Source organism: Lynx canadensis, chromosome D2, assembly GCF_007474595.2.
Source record: "Lynx canadensis isolate LIC74 chromosome D2, mLynCan4.pri.v2, whole genome shotgun sequence".
Classification (NCBI taxonomy): Eukaryota; Metazoa; Chordata; class Mammalia; order Carnivora; family Felidae; genus Lynx; species Lynx canadensis.
This window is the reverse complement of record NC_044313.2, coordinates 36,424,459-36,430,458: the sequence shown is the minus strand read 5'-3', so window position 1 is coordinate 36,430,458 and position 6,000 is coordinate 36,424,459. Positions and strand designations below refer to the sequence as shown.

At 40.3% G+C, this 6,000-nt stretch overlaps 1 long non-coding RNA gene across 1 annotated transcript in view; it reads right to left on the bottom strand.

Annotated features, from left to right (window-relative positions):
- Nucleotides 1-420: 420 nt before the first annotated feature.
- Nucleotides 421-6,000, bottom strand: part of LOC115527481 — a 28,495-nt gene continuing 22,915 nt past the window's right edge. Inside the window, exon 4 of the long non-coding RNA XR_003972947.1 lies at nucleotides 421-894. This is a non-coding gene — a long non-coding RNA (uncharacterized LOC115527481). The remainder of the gene's footprint in view (nucleotides 895-6,000) is intronic.

The following is a 6,000-nucleotide window of genomic DNA, read 5'->3' as shown; positions in this document are numbered from 1 at the left end:
CACAGACCCTTTAGAGGAGAAAATTGTGTTGCAAGCTTTAGAGTTGTTTAAAGATAAAAGAAAATCTCTAAAGCATTGCAAGGTCCTTAAATATAGGAATAAATTATAGGACTAAATGTAGAAATAAATTGGAATTTGAAAACATTCTAAGGGTAGATGTCTGATACTGTTATCACTGCAGAAGTATACGACTTCTGGAATTGAACCAACACAGCTAAAGCCAACACACACACAAGACATGCTATACCAGCAGGTTTTTCCCTTTTACAGGAAAGAGAAGTACAACCTTTTAAAGAAGTTTATATTCTCTGTGATTGCTTTGGCTTCAGTAAATAAGATCGAGAAGAAAATGAAGGTGTTTCATAGTTGCCAAAAATTCAACAATAGACAAAATGTGGAACTGATTTATTTTATGACACCATAAATTCAACATCCTATTGTTCTAAAAGTGCCTTTCATTTATTTATGAGTGTTGTTATTCAACATGATCACATGCCTGCTATGTCCCAGGCTCTCTGCTGGTTACTGGCGATGCAGTGTTTCCAGCATCATGGCAGTAATACACAGAAGGAATTGCTTGTGTTTATAAAATACCTGTGAGGCAGAGAGATAACATTTTTTTTTGTGCATAAATACATAAACATTGCCTGAATGGCTATACCGTCACCTTCCAGATAGGTGTGTCGGCCAAGCTGGGTCAACAACATTTGTGTATGCTTAGTAACGTCCCTTTTTGAAGTATGTCTACCTCCCAACACACCCACCATGCTCCCGGATCCATCTTCTTTCTTTCCTGGTCGCTTTGAGTTTTTCCTCAAAGTAGCACAGATCATCCCTTATTTGTTTGTATCTGTTTCTTGTTCATCATTATATCCCCTGTTCTTGGCACAATGCCTAGGAAAGGAAAGGAGATGAATAGTTATTTGTTGAGTGAATGAACGAATGGTAATTCACAGTTGTATGAAATCCAAAACCTGCCCTGGGTCAGGGGATGAGGAAAATATACCTTACTCCCTGACCAAACAGTCATCCCCAACCATAGGCTATCTACATTACTATCTTTGAAAAAGATACATCTTTGAGAGTAGAAAACCCATAAATGGACCCAAAACTATACAGTCAACTAATTTTTGACAAAGCAGGAAAGCATATCCAATGGAAAAAAAAGTCTCTTCAACAAATGGTGCTGGGAAAACTGGACAGCAACATGCAAAAGAATGAAACTGGACCACTTTCTTACACCATACACAAAAACAAATTCAGAATGGATTAAAGACCTACATGTGAGACAGGAAACCATCAAAATCCTAGAGGAGAACACAGGCAGCAACCTCTTTAACACCAGCCATAGCAACTTCTTACTAGACATGTCTCTGGAGGCAAGGGAAACAAAAGCAAAAATAAACTATTGGAACTTCATCAAGATAAAAAGCTTCTGCACAGTGAAGGAAACAACTAAAAGGAAGCCTTAGGAATGACAGAAGATATTTGCAAATGACATATGTGATAAAGGGTTAGTATCCAAAATCTGTAAAGACCTTATCAAACTTGACACCCAAGAAATAAATAATCCAGTTAAAAAATGGGCAAAAGACATGAATAGACACTTTTCCAAAGAAGACATCCAGATGGCCAACAGACATATGAAAAGATGCTCAACATCATTCATTATCAGGGAAATACAAATCAAAACCACAGTGAGATACCACCTCACACCAGTCAGAATAGCTAAAATTACCAATCCAGGAAACAATAGATTTTGGCAAGGATGAAGAGAAAGGGGAACCCTCTTACACTGTTGGTGGGAATGCAAACTGGTGGAGCTACTCTGGAAAACAATATGAAGTTTTCTCAAAAAGTTAAAAATAGAACTACCCTCTAACCCAGCAATTGCACTACTAGGTATTTTCCCAAAGGATACAAAAATACTGTATCAAAGGGGCACATGCACCCCAAGGTTTATAGCAGCATTATCAACAATGACAAATTATGTTAAGAGCCCAAATGTCCATTGACTGCTGAATGGATAAAGAAGATGTGGTATATATACACAATGGAATATTACTCAGCCATAAAAAAGAATGAAATCTTGCCATTTGCAGTGATGTGGATGGAGCAAGACTAAGTGAAGTAGGTCAGAGAAAGACAAATACCATATGATTTCACTCATATGTGGTATTTAATAAACAAAACAGTTGAACATAGGGGAAGGAAAAAGAGAGAGAGAGAGGCAAACCATAAGAGAGACTCTTAACTACAGAGAACAAATGGAGGTTTGCTGGGGGCGAGGAACGTGGGGGTGATGGGCTAAATGGGTGATATGTATTAAGGAAGGCATTTGTTGTGATGTGCACTGGGTGATATGAATCACTAAATCTGACTACCGAAACTAATATTACACTATATGTCAACTAACTAGAATTTAAATAAAAACTTGAAATACTAAAAAAAAAAAAAAAGATACATCCATGAAGTACAAGAACAATGGGGACCCCTCTCTTCACCTGAGAGAATTAAGCTCTAATGGCCTGAAGCATCTAATATGTCAGAAATTAACTTCTCTCTTATGCATCTAGAATGTTCTGTGTCATCTTTAGGAAAACTGTGAAAATAGTCACCCAAATCATTTTCTGTGGTCAGTTGGGAAAGGCTGAGTGGAGGTATCCCCATGCCTGAGCGGCAAGCCTTCTATGCTGTGTAATTGCAATTACGCTGAGTCACTATAGATAATTACTCTTCATTATTGGCTAATTTCTTCTATTTCCTGGTATTCTGTTTAACCCTGCCCAGCTTAATTCTATATTGGTGGCAGGAACCTATACTTTAAGCCTGCTGTTTTAACTCCTCACTATTAGGGAACACTTCCTTTCTCAAGTCCTCTTTGTCCGTTTCAGTACTGCATACTATGGGGAGCTAGGCATGGGGGGTTCCATGCTTCTGGTCCGGGTCATCATGCAGTTTCTGATATTTCTCAGTAGGCCACAGAACACAGTCAGTGCCAAGAATTTCAGGAGATTGGGGCGGGGAGCCTAGAACCCCACAGTGAAGTCTGTTGCAGAGCATACAGCACTAGGAGCTAATCCAGGGACAGCCAGAACACCAGGTGGAGGAGGGAGCGAGCAGGACTGAGCGTTCCCGTGCAGTGGAGGCCTGCTGGCCGGCTGACTCACCATCATTCTCCTGAGAAAAACAGGACTCCCTCTCCCTCTGCTTTGCTGCTCTTGGGAGGAGCCCAAACCCCAAGACAGCTGGGACAAGAAGGTGAAAACAAGGCTTTTTGATCACTTTATATGAAGCCTTGATATAAGGAGACGAGAGCCTATTTCTTCTATTTCCCTCAAACAAAATATGGCTCAGCAGTTTGCTTAATCAGAATACATCCTGGCTATTTTCTCGGCTATTTTACCACTTTAAGTCCGCCAACCACTCTTTTAAGACAGATGTGACAGGAACAGTACAACCTGTATGTCTCTTCAGGAACAATAAGTACAGAATTATTATAGATACAGGAGATGCACGCTTTTCATATATCCTCATTTTGCTGCTGAATTTCTAAAGTTCAGATCCTTATCTAAAATTTCCAGTAGTATATATAACAGCCTAGGGGCACTTGGGTTGCTCTGTTGGTTAAGCGTCTGCCTCTTGATTTCAGCTCAGGTCACTATCGATCTCATGGTCATGAGATCGAGCCCACCAGGGGCCCCATGCACAGAACCTGTTTGGGGTTCTCTCTCTCTGCCCCTCCCTGACTCATGTGCGCTCTCTCTCTCTCTCAAAATAAAGAAATAAACATTTAAAAAATAAAATAAAATAAAGCAAAATTGTTCTCTAATACCACTTGGGGGCTAAGTGATACTGGTAAATAAAATAAGTCATTCAATTAGGTTTTCCTTTGTGTCTGAAAGATGTTTGCTATCACTTAATAGGTTTAGAAATAAAAGATCAGCCCTACACAGACTGCTCCCCTCATCAAAGATCTAAGTCAGCTGTGGGTGTGTTGACCAGACCAAGAAGGTCCCCATTTGGGGTAAGTCACTGAGGAAAATGAGATGAAGCATACTCCCATGCTTCTTGATGGTTTTTTCTCTTCAGAGAAACTGTTGGAATAATAGTCTATGTGGTCATCCAAACACTGTACTTATGAAACATGAATATATAACAGCAATAAAAGCAAATACAGTTGATCTTTGAACAGCATGGGTTTGAACTGCGCAGACCCACTTAAGTGTGGGTTTTTTGACTAAAAATGGATTTCTCTTCCAAATGGTTTCCTTAATAACGATTTCTTTTCTCTAGATTACTTTATTGTAATAATATAGTATATAATACCTTCAACCTACAAAATATGCGTTTGTTGACTGTTGATATTATCGGTAAGGCTTCCTGTCACAGTAGGCTATTAGTAGTTACGTTCTGGGGGAGTTAAGGTTATACATGAATTTCTGGCTGCATGGGCTCCGAACGCTCATGTTGTTCAAGGGTCAGTCTACCAGACTACTTACTGTGAGCAAGCAGGTACCATAAACCTTTTACATATATCATATCATGGAGTTCTGATAAAAACCCCATGGAAGGGATGCCCCTATTCATCTCATTTCACATATTAGGAAACTAAGGCACTGAGAGATAAGTAAGCTTCAGTCACACAATAAGTACGTTGGAAAGATATTGAAATAAAAAGAGTTGGGAGAGAATACTACCTCTGGTTACCAAATTTTGTTTCCATCACCACTTAATTAAAATTTGGCTCAGGAAAGTGTTCATATTCTCAACAAAAGAAGAAAACCAAAAACCTCCTTGCCTTAGGCCAGGCCTGCCCTCCTAGCTATTAGCAGCTTGCATGTTACAATAGACGGTGCATCCTCCTGCTGACAAAGTTAAACTGAGGTTCGTTCTCACTAAATATTCATGCTGTGGGTAAAGAGAACTGCTATCTGTGTATGTGGACTGTGTTATCAGGGGCGATTTCATATTCTTTCTCTTTCTGCATCAGAAACAGAATAATGGAGACTTCTAAAATCCCTGAGTCCCCAAAATGGTCATTCTAGCCATTATCATCTCCCTGCCCAAAAACTTAGTAAGAGACCAGGTCTCTGGTTTATTCAAACAACCAGAGAGTTCCTTGGTATAGCACTTCATGCTCTGGCTACCCTGTGCTTAGAAAGGATGCTTCCTTACTGGGACCTCGTCCCTATACATTTAAAAAGGACAACTTATTCTTACTTTTTTAATGTTTATTTTATTTTTCAGAGACAGAGAGAGAGAACAAGCAGGGGAGGGGCAAAGAGAGAGGGAGACAGAGGATCTGAAGCAGGCTCTGCACTGACTGCAGAGAACCTGATGCGGGGTTCAAACTCGTGAGCCCTGAGATCATGACCTGAGTCAAAGTCAGTCGCTTAACTGACTGAGCCACCCAGGCACCCCTAAGAAGGGCAATTTAGAAAGAGCAGTAGTTTTATTTTTATTTAAAAAAAAATTTTTAATGTTCTTTTTGAGAGAAAGAGACAGAGCGTGAGGGATAGGGACAGAGAGAGAGGGAGACACAGAATCAGAAGCAGGCTCCAGGTTCTGAGCCGTAAGCACAGAGCCCAATGTGGGGCTCAAACTCATGAACCTTGAGATCATGACCTGAGCTGCAGTTGAATGCTCAACTGACTGAGCCACCAGGCGCCCCTAGAAAAAGCAGTAGTTTTAAAATATAGTTACTGCTGCCCTCACTAGTACTTGTGCAACTATGTTGTACATTTTAAGTGAGCCTTTTTTAACCTAAACCAATTATACAGACCATGGTCTCCAAAATGATATTTGCCACATTTGGGACGCCTAAATGGCTCAATTGGTTAAGCAACTCACTGTGGAGAGTTTGAGCCCTGCATCCAGCTCTGTGCTGACAGCCCAGAGCCTGGAGCCTGCTTTGGATCCTGTGTCTCCCTCTCTTTCTGGCCCTCCCCTACTCACGCTCTCTCTCTCTCTCTTTCTCTCAAAAATAAAATAAACATA